We start from the raw sequence: 12178 nt of genomic DNA, 5'->3' as shown, positions 1-12178 counted from the left end.
CATAAAAGATGCCCCACAAACCAATGGTTGGTATCAAAATTCAAATCAGAGTCTAAAGATAATGAAACAATGGTGGGTACTTGACAAATTGTGACAGAGCACCAGATCTTCCTGTCCAAATTAAGGCAACAGTCAATAGAAATAAAAAATAAAACAAAAAAGAGAAGAGATTGGTGAATGGTGAGAGGATTAGGGAACACTAAATTATGAATGAATGGAATTGAGCAGCACTTATCTTTAATCTAACCATTATACATTGAATTTCATAACTTAAATATATTAAAAATAATAAATATGAAAAACAGTTAGGAAGTGGGCTGAGCTGACTCCACTTAAAGACTAATCATCACAAAACCATTTAAGCTTTACGTTTCCTATTTCCTTTCTTCTTAAAAGTTTTTTTATTTTATTTTAAAGAAGGTGGTTAATCTGAACGGAGAGTTTCGATTTTACTTTCTATTGAAAATGACTACTATTCCACGTGTTTTGGTTTCCACTTGCATCAAACTGAGTAAAAAACATAACAATATTAATATTAATAAAAGAACCAATAAATTTGGATATGTAAAAATTAAATAGGTCAAATCTTATGATGCCAATAAAATTTAATCTAAATAAGAGTGAAACTTTCAACAAATAAAATGACTAACCTTGCCATTAACCAAAAAAGTACAATGAATTGAAGGAAAAATAAAATAAAAAATATAATAAAGAGATTTGAAATTCTTGTATATTTTATTAGGGAGGTGGTTTTGCATGATTTTAAGTTATACTAATCATAGCATTAGGAAGCCAAGTCAGGAAAGAAGATATTATATGGTCAAGATAGTGACATTAATGGTTAATCAAATTTATCATTAAAAAAAACAACAAATTTATTTACTCTTGTGCTACGTGCAGTGTTTTCACCTGTTGATATTTGCATTTACTTAGTTAGGAGAACTCAAGCTTTATAAACTATATTCTAAACTCATTCGCTTTGCGTCCTTGTAGGTTGTCACACGCACCTCGGGTAGCAAAACTCCCTGATAACTGTTATGCCTGGGTAAATAAAGGGTGAACGTGGGAAAGTCACGTGAAGGGTGACTTGCTCCCGCAGGGTAACACGCACACGTCAGAACTGCTAAATAATATGGAGCTCACATGCGTCATTTCCCTGCAATAAGTCGTGCGAAGTCAGCGGGAAAAGGAAAATAGGACGTAAAGCGGATTATATCTGACAATCATACCAACCCATGGATTTAATGATGATTACGCTTCAGTTGATATAAAATGAAGAGACCCCTTATAAGGGATTCGGCCATTCATACTGAGAAAAAACTCTCTTTTCTCCTGTAAACACATTTACTCTTTCCAACTCTTTTGTAAGTCAGTCCGCTTTTGCGACCCTAACCCACACTAATATCAATACAAGTCAGTGGACGTAGGACTGCTACCTTAGCATCCGAACCACTTAAAAAAAAATCCCTTTGCATTTATTTCGCTTATACATTTCGTTTTACATGTATTTAACAGTCAATCAACATAACGCACGTGACATTTGGTTGGTGCCAAAAGCAGCAGCATCAACAATACCAATGCCAAATCCAAGTCCAATCAAATAAAAACGATCCCATTGGGGCTTGTTATTTTACTTTGAACTTCATACAACCGTCTTTCTATAAATACACGTCACTTATTAGAAAGACCTTCGCCTATGATGAATCACAACAACTCATTTGTGTAACGATGTGCGATGTGACACATCTCTATAACTCAAATTTTTTATTCCATGTATGTTTGTCTTTTTTCTTTTATTTATCTTTATAATTAAATGGATTTATGATAATGTAGCTATTCTTTTATCTAACAGGGTTGTTTTATTTAATTACATGCAATCATGCATGTAGATTTCATATTTGATATGTTAAAAAAAAAAAAAAAAAAAAAAAAAAAATAATACCCACCCCTTTTTGCCTTCGACTATGAGAAGAGTAAACGTGTCACTTGAATATGTAATAAAGACTCAATTCAGTTAAGATTTATCATATTTGAATAAGCAACTTGAAATCATAGAAGACAGAAAGACAATTTGAAAAGTTGAATAAAGAGATTCAAGAAAGCATTAAGCAAAAGCACCATCTCCATGAGTTTAATTTTCTTCCAATTGGACCACCCAACATTTCAACACTTGGCAAAAGCATATAATATAATTAAAAAATATTCTTTTTCTTTAATGTATCCCCTACTCATCAACTTTCCTTGGTCTCCAGGAATAGGAATTCTGAGCTGACTCCCACTTCAATTTAATCACATTACATCTCCATCCATTTCCTTTTCTTCTTTAAAGAATTTCTCATAAGGAATAAGGTTTTCTTAATTTAAAACAAGATGGTTAAATCTTGTTGTTCTTTGTAAACAAGTGCGTGTTTTACTGAAAATTTTAAGTATGTCATATTAACGCGTGTGGAACACACGTATTTTATTGTTGGTTTGGTTTTATTGTAATAGGATGCATATAAATTTTCTCATTTTGTTTTGGGATAGACATGAATAAAAGTCAAGAGTATTGATTATATCGTTGAGAAAAAATTGGTCTTCGACAATTTGCAATGTCTGTTGTTGAATCATTTAATAATAGGCAATTACAATTGGGCATGCATTAATAATTGAACTAGATATATCGATATTTTCTTGACGTGTAACCTTTTGTTGTTGTATTAGTAATTTGAGATTTGAGTAAAAAAAAAAAAAAAAAACTATTAGTGGATTAATTGAAATAAAATCATATGATTTTGGTAAATTTTAATTGAAATAAAAATAATTTGAACTTTGATAGCGATATCATACTTATCCAAGCATTCCAATTTACCTCGCAAAAAGTACAATGAATTTTAGTGTTCATTTATTTGGGTTGTTGGTCCCATTCATGCATCTTACATAATTCACTATAGTTTAGGAAGAAGCCAAGTCAATGGAAAACTATAGGTTAATTTTATTAACAAAAAAGAATTTAAAGCAAAACTTTAGACTAAAATATACAAGAAGTGGAAAATATGAAAGCGTGAATGTGACTCTGTGAGTGTGACCCACTTGTGATTTATAATTTTACAATTGCTAAGCTCAAAATGAGTGAGGCAAGCGAATTTATAATAAAAAATATTAAGTTTCCGTAGACTTCTTTATGAAGTTAGGGGCCACAAATGTCTAGACAGGAGATCATGCTTCTTACTATATATTGTATCTTGAGTAGTGATTTGACTATTATAATTAAGTTTTCTTTTTCCTTTTATAGTATAAAACTTATCTTATAAAATATATAATTATTTTATAAAAATCGATTATTTAAAAACATATCCTTATAAAAATCATCATGATCTGACATACTTTAATTAGACTATTAAATCATATATTTAAATGTTATATTCGAATTAGACTACCATTCTATCTTATTTGAGTGTTATATATTATGATTATATCATTTATTGTTTTATTAATATTATAAAATATATTGATTAAATTATATAGTAAAATGTTATTTTTTTTGTTGTAATTAAATAAAATAGATTGATTATTGTCTTCGACTCTCTGTCTCATTCAATGGATCTTGTCAAGTGGAAGACCCCCTATATGAGTAATACAAATTCCCATCGTCTGACGGTCTGAGCAATCCAAACCTAATTCAAACTCATTTGTTCAGAAAATAAAAATAAAAATGTGACCTAGTAAAATATGGGACGCAAATATTTTCTTTGTCTATTCTCACAATAACAATGAAAGGAAATGTTGGGTTTGCCCTATTCAAATCTTCACGACCAAAAAGTACTGGATTTCGTTGATAATTTCGGATAGGTTTTGCAGGGCAAAGTCAATTGCAAAGGGAGGGCCAAGAGTCTATTCATTTCAACCACCTTATTGCAAGTGGTGGCCATTCAGTTTGACCCTTGGGTGAGACAAGCCACCATAATATATGGTTTTGGTGGGCACTAATATTTAAAAACCCACAAAGGATAGCATGAAATTCCACATGTTGTACCCTATTAACTCCTTAGATAAAATTTTCCACAATCTATGTTTGATTTTACAAAACTTTGCTATTTGCAAGTTTCCACAACATCATTGTGACTGTTAGATGTGCGGGCGGGGGATGATTTCTTGGTCCTCAGCTGGGACTTTGGGTTTAGGGGGACATCCTTGTTGCTCAAACCGCAACAAAAAATACTATTCGAGTAGTAGCGGATCAAAATATGCACGAGCAGAAGTCATGTAAAAAGTTCGGGTCTCAAAAGAGATGCAACATTCGAGCTATTTGTAGGAGTAGTATACTTTAAGTTTGTGCGAGATGTAACTCCTATGCCACATAATGGCTGCTGACCCCCTAACATTATTTATACTGAAAATAGTGTGTTAATGTTAGCACTCCAACCCAATTAAAAGAAGATCTGTACTAAATTCTAAAAAATTATGTTAATGTTACGGTTTTATGTATATAAAGGAAAGGGGCGAACGATTTGTACATACCTAAAGTTTACTGTAATGACAAGTTGGTACCCAAAGGTTTTGAAACGACAAATAGGTACCTTCCGTCATGTTCTATTAGTGATTTCTGTTTATTACTGTTTATTAATAGTGAAAAGACTAAAATGCCCTTAAAAGTTTGAATTTTAGTTTTTTATAAATTAAAAATTTCAAAAAACCCCTAAGTTTACAAATTTCACTAAATACCCCAATATATAAAAGTTTTATAAAATAACAAAAACACCCCCCACCGGCAAGTGTCAGATTCCGGCCACCACCGCCGGAATGGCCGGAAAGTTGCGTTACGACACAGACCCGTCGGATCTGTGTCGTAACGTGCCGATCTTTCCTTTTCCGGTCAGATCCGCCACGGATCTTGCCGGAAAAGGCAAGATCTGGCGTCGAAAGCAGCAGCCAGATGGCCTTCCGGCCAGATCCGTGGCTGATCTGGCGGAAAAGGCCAGATCTACTGCCAGATCTGGCCTTCGACGCCGCAGATGGAGTTTTGCGGCGTCGACGGCCAGATCTAGCCGTAGATCTGGCCTTTCCGGCAGATCAGCCACGGATCTGGCCGAAAAAGGCCAGATCGACGCGTTACGACACAGATCCGACGGGTCTGTGTCGTAACGTAACTTTCCGGCCAGATTCCGGCGGTGGTGGCCGGAATCTGGCACTTGCCGGTGGTGGGTGTTTTTGTTATTTTATAAAACTTTTATATATTGGGGTATTTAGTGAAATTTGTAAACTTAGGAGGTTTTTTGAAATTTTTAAATTTATAAAAAAACTAAAATTCAAACTTTTAAGGGCATTTTAGTCTTTTCACTATTAATAAACAGTAATAAACAAAAATCACTAACAGAACATGACGGAAAGTATCTATTTGTCATTTCAAAACCTTTTGGGTACTAACTTATCGTTACAATAAATCTTGGGTATGTATAAATCGTTCTCCCTAAAGGAAAAGGATATTTCATATAAACAGTCTTTTTCGTGCTTAATGCCAATATCTTTCAACGGCCAAGAAAACACCGCCTAGACATGTCAAAGGGCCCATAATTGATTGTTTGATGTGTATCCGTAGCATCGAAGATTCCGGAGTGAAAAGGAATAGTAGTTTTCGTGACCTGTCAGTGTTCGTAAATGTCAGGATCAGGATCACTCGTGAGTTCGAAACAGTTTCTGGGAACAACTTTTATATATATTCGGATAAAGTCTACAAGCACTGCCTTGGTTCTTTGACCACAACTTTTATCTCTTTGTTTTGTTGAAATTCAGAGAGGACGCCGTCGTTTAGTTTGTTAAGTCAGATCAATTTGTGAAACGGCACGGTATAGACCAATTTTGTAGACGAAGTTTTCGATTTGTCTTGTGCCTCTTGTCTTGTCAACACCAAGTTTTGTAAATGTCGCTATTTGATTTTGAGGAGATTCTTTTTTTTATATGGACTATGGAGGTCAATTTTTGTGAATATGACTAATTTTACAATTAATTAATTGATTACACCATTAGTCATTGTTTAATTGAAATCTTGATTTATGTTAAATTGCAAGTTTAATTCTTTATTTACCATATTCAAGCTTTCAATCCAATGGTAATTAACGGGTTAGTAACATTACGGTTGCAATAATATACTGAAGGGCAAGATATGAAATTGAATGTTAAAAATTTAGTATAAATATGATTTGTTAAATATTATAAGTATGAAATTCAAATAATAAAAAAAGTCTCAGTATAACACGGTTTCTTAGGCGTTTTAAAAAAACCTTTTATCATCACTTTGGCTGAATTCATTATTCCGCTACCGCTCGAAAAATATTTAATCTTACAGTTTGAAACTTTGAATTAGGGGTGGACCTAAGATCTAATTTTAGAGGGCAAATAAAAAAAAAAACAAGGAAGAAGTAAATGAAGGGATTAAATAAAGAAACATTAATACAAATATAAGGGGGTTAAAGCAAAAAATCAAACTAAACTAATGAAAATAAATTTGTTTTGAGTGGGATCATCAACCCTCACTCATCACAACATCGGTCCGTCCATGGGTTGAATGCATACTTTTAACTTGCATTTAAGAAATCACCCGCCTCGTATATTTTTAATAGTCATATTGTTGCTAAAACTGGCACGAACATGAATATCATTCATTGGTATGTGAGCTACTTCTTGCTATGGATTTTGCCATATTTTTACCATTTCATAATTAAAGATCAGTATATTCTTTGTGTTTACATTAGTGTATAGTTGGAAAATCAATATGCTTAGAGATAAGTGTTTTCAAAGAAATTTCGCAACAATTAATAAAAAAATAAATAAATGATCATGAGATAAAATATTCACAAGTGAAAACACCAAATTTATACTGATCGAGGCTATACTTTCCCCCGCAAAATGCAAAATAAAAATATTATCAAAGAGAAATAAAGAATAACAAAATGTAAAGCTGATATATTTACATGATAATCAAAATTGACTCAAGCCGCCAACTCAAAATAATCAGACATCTTAAAACCCATAAAAAGCACAGGCCCAACAAAAACTAACCAGCCCCACAGATTTATAAATAGCAGCCCAAGCCAAAATAATAACGGTCTGGTCCAACGGGTCCATTGATGGACAAAGCCTATCCATGACACAGATAACAGTTACAGTGAATATGGGTGATTGAACGAGTAGAGAGCTATTGGTATTTGCTTATTTGGTAACCCATCAATGAATTAAAGAAACTCCATTTCTTAAGACACCTCATACCAAAATTTTAAAGTTAAATTTTTTCTTATGACACCCCATAAATTTCATGAATGCCTTTCATTTCATTTTCTTTATATTTTATTCCTTTAATTATATGCTATATACTCCCACCATCATTATTCTTAAAAAAGAATTTTAGATAATTAAATTGAAAGTTTTGAAAAAATTAAAGGAAAGGAAATCTAAAATTAATCCCAAGAACATTGTGATAATTAAATTGAAAGTTCATAAATATGTTTTAATTCTCAAAAGAATTTTTTTTTAGAATCTTTGATAGCTAGTAGTATCACAGTTCAATTAATCTCAAAAGAGGCTTGTTAATAAGTTGAATTCTCTTCTGCAAAAAAATTATAAAACCCTCATTAAAAAAAAAAAAAAAAAGTTGCGAGTTTACGATTTAGGGTTTGCTGATAAGAAATATCAGTAAATTAATCTAATATACTTAAAAGTGGTGTATATTATGGTAATTTTACATTATACGTAAACTTTTAATTTTACAAAAAATAATTTTGGGGCTTAGAAAATACAAAGGTAGATCGAAATAAAAAAATAATGGGCCAAACAAGTTAAAATCGCATTTTAATCACTAAGTTCATTGATTTTGTTCTTTGTAATCAATATCAAAAGATGGCATTTTAACTTCTTCTTCTTCTTATTTTTTTATTGTTTGATGAAGAACAATAATTTTTTTTTTTTGTTGGCAAATTCGAGAGTACAAGGGCAGTATGTTAATATTTTATTTTGGGGTAATTTGTATTTCCATTTCAATTCTCATGTTCAATTTTTTTTTTTTTTGAAAGATTTTAATGTATACCATAACCAATTTTCTTTCTTTCTTTAAGCTGTTGCACACCTTTATACTAATCTTTTTGAGTAACTCCAATTTTATAAGAGTCCATAACAAGAAATTCGTGGAGTCCATTTTTTCAATTAACCATAAGAAAGAAACTTTAATTAAATGGAATTGACAAAACTTGAAAAGAAAAGAGAAAGTGATTATGAGGTCTACTTTAAATTTCTCTCTTATTCTGGTATATTCTAGTATATGCCCATCTGATTAATCAAAAAAAAAAAAAAAAAAAAAAGAAGCAATAATTTCATTTTCGTTAAAGCAAAAAAGAAAAGGAAAATTTTATTTTCCTCCAATAATATATAAGCACGTTTCTTAAATTTTAAACATTTTTTAATTTTCAAATTAGGAGAATTTGTTTATAAATAAAATCTACCGATTCTACCCACAAAGAAAGATTGAATAATAGTATTATATGTGCCTTGCCTTTCATTATATTTCTCTGATTATTTATAAAACTCCCTTTTCTTAAAGTATTTTATTATTATTTTAAAGTTAGGTTATATTTATTGATTTTGTTGACAGACAGTTTACATTACAAAATACGAGACGGGAAATAGTTTAGAAATATCAAGTGTAATTGTAACCTACTACCTACCATGGATCAATTTAGAATTAAAAAATATTTCTCTTTTCTTGGTTTTGCTTTACTGAAATTGAGTAGCAATTTGTCACCACAAAGAGAGATTATAATATTTACAATGAGAATATAATTGCACTACAAGTCACCTTAAGACTTTTACTTTGTTAATTAGTGGATTAACGTATTCAGATGTGCAAATTTACATCTAAATTATGTTAATTTTAAGTGTATTTAACGTTTGTATTGAATTTTAGTCCAAACTTATATTGATTAATGATTATTTAATATAAACACTAAAAAGTAACAAATTAACCAAATTTTTCTACACCAAAAACTAAAAAGTTTTAAAACAAATGTAAATGTTTGCCTGTAATTTGAAATTTCGATTTTAGATAATTTTTTATACGAGTAATTTAAATTTTGAAGTTTTTTAACATAGGGATCAAAGGTCAATAAATTAATCTTTGACTTAACAAAACATAAAAATAGAAGTTAATGATTTAATGGTAGAATTTTGATTCACACATTAAAAGTTGTATATATATATTAGGGGTGAGCGGTTCCGGGTACCCTACACTTTTTTGGGGAACCGGAATCGGAACCGCACAGTACAGGTTCCCAAAAAAAGGAACCGGAACCGGAACCGCACAGTACAGGTTCTTCAATTCAAGGAACCGGAACCTAAAATGCAGGTTCCGGTTCCTTTCCAGGGTACCCTGTAAAAAATCAATTACCCCCCTATTAGTTTAAAAAATAACAAAAACACCTTATAAGTTTACAAATACACCCCTAACAAATTTTCGTTATTCATTCATTTGTGTCCAATGTAAACTCATTAACTGTAATCTCTAAGCAACACTTGACTTCAATCAATTCATCACAATTCACATAATATTTGTCAATCAAAACCGAAACACAAACAATATTCATCACAATTCACATAAATAACTTCACCAAAATCATTTAAACAAACAACAATTCTTAATACTAATTACTAACATTGCCATTTGCAGAGGGTCTATTTGATAAGTTAATAAAATTAAATGTTTATAAATTTATTAATTTAATGTTATAATTGGTTAATTGGGTATTTATAATATACCATAATATAATTTGTAAATTTAATATTAGAAACAAGTAAATAATAAATAAGTGATCATACTACATGTAAATTGTAATGTATAATTAATTAAGTGATCTACTACAATGTAATGGAATGTTATATAATTAAGGAATATATTATTAATATAAGTAATATAATAATTAAATTGTATCATTAATAAGTATTATACAGTTTATAAAAATGTAGTAAATATTTTATATTTATAATATGTATTTATAATTATATTAATAATAATCATACCATAAATTTATAATATAATGTTTATAATAAAATTATAATAATTCGATTAAATATTATGCAAATTAGTAAATACTAATGTTTATAATATAATGTCATAATCAATTAAGTAATCATTTAATTATGTAATGTTATATTAATTAATGACATACTATAATAGTATAATGTAATGTTAAATGAATTAAGTAATCATACTACAAATCTATAATTTATATTATAATTAATTAAATTTCAAATCATTTAATTAATATACTAATGTTTATAATGGAATGTTATAATTGATTAAGTAATCATATTACAAATATATAAAGTAATGTTATAATTAATTAAATTTTAATCGTTTAATTAAGTAATGTAATAGTATAGTGATTACTAATGTTATAATGTATGTTATAAATTCATAACTAATTAAGAATTATGTAATCATTTAAATATATAATGTTATAATTAAGTAAGGGATCATATATAATGTAATATAATAATATTATAATTTAATTGAGTAAATATTTAACTATAATGTAATGCTAATTAATGGTTATAAGGTAATGTTATAATTTTAAATTTCTTATCATTTAATTAAGTATTGTGCTAATGTTTATGTAGTAAAAGTAATTACTAATGTTTAAAATATAATATCATAACTCATAATCAATTAAGTATATTTAATTATGTAATGTTATATTAATTATATGATCATACTATAAATGTATAATGATGTTATAAATGAAATAAGTAATCACTACAAATTATAATTTAATATATTAATTAATAAATTTCAAATCATTTAATTAATATACTAATGTTTATAATGGAATGTTATAATGATTAGTAATCATATTACAAATATAAAAGTAATGTATAATTAATTAAATTTTAATCGTTTAATTAAGTAATGTAATAGTATAGTAAATTACTAATGTTTATAATGTAAATTATAATTCATAACTAATTAAGTAATTATGTAATCATTTAACTATATAATATATAATTAAGTAAGTAATCATAATATAATGTAAATTATAATATTTAATTTAATTGAGTAATTATTTAACTATAATGTAAGCTTAATTAATGTTTATAAGATAATGTTATAAGATAATGTTATAATTATTAAATTTCTTACATTCAATTAAGTATTGTGCTAATGTTTATATAGTAAATTAGTAATTACTAATGTTTAAAATATAATATCATAACTCATAATCAATTAAGTAATTATTTAATATGTAATGTTATATTACTATATGATCATACTATAATAGTATAATGTAATGTTATAATGAATTAAATAATCATACTATAAACTATAATTTAATATTATAATAATTAAATTTCAAATCATTGATAATATACTAATGTTTATAATAGAATGTTATAATTGATTAAGTAATTATATATAAATATATAAGGTAATGTTATAATTAATTAAATTTTTAATCGTTTAATTAAGTAATGTAATAATATAGTAAATTAGTAAATTACTAATGTTATAATGTATGTTATAAATTCATAACTAATATGTAATTATGTAATCATTTAACTATGTAATGCTATAATTAAGTGAAGTGATCATAATATATAATGTAAATATATAATATTATAATTTAATTGAGTAATTATTTAATTTAATGTAATGTTTAATTAATATTTATAAGGTAATGTTATAATTAATTAAATTATCATTCAATTAAGTATTGTGCTAATGTTTATAGCAAATTAGTAATTACTAATGTTTAAAACATAATATCATAACTTATAATCAATTACGTAATTATTTAATTATATAATGTTAATCAATTATATAATCATACTATAATGTAATGTTATAGTGAATTACTATTACATAATCATACTATAAATTTTTAATTGAATATATAATAATTAAATTTTTAATCATTAATTAATTTGTACAATGTTTATATAAAGTCAATTAATTAAGTAGTAATCAATTAATGTATGCTATAATTAATTATACTATAAACAATTAAGTAATGTTATGAAATTATAATAATTAAGTAATCATTTAACTATAATGTAAGTTATAATGATAAGTATGATATTTAACTAGTAATTAAATTTATTAATGTTTATCAATTTATCATATATAATTAATTAATTACTAATTTATTATAGATATACT

Source organism: Pistacia vera, unplaced genomic scaffold (assembly GCF_008641045.1).
Source record: "Pistacia vera cultivar Batoury unplaced genomic scaffold, PisVer_v2 Contig106, whole genome shotgun sequence".
Classification (NCBI taxonomy): Eukaryota; Viridiplantae; Streptophyta; class Magnoliopsida; order Sapindales; family Anacardiaceae; genus Pistacia; species Pistacia vera.
The sequence above is the reverse complement of the archived record's forward strand: the minus strand, read 5'-3'. Positions refer to the sequence as shown.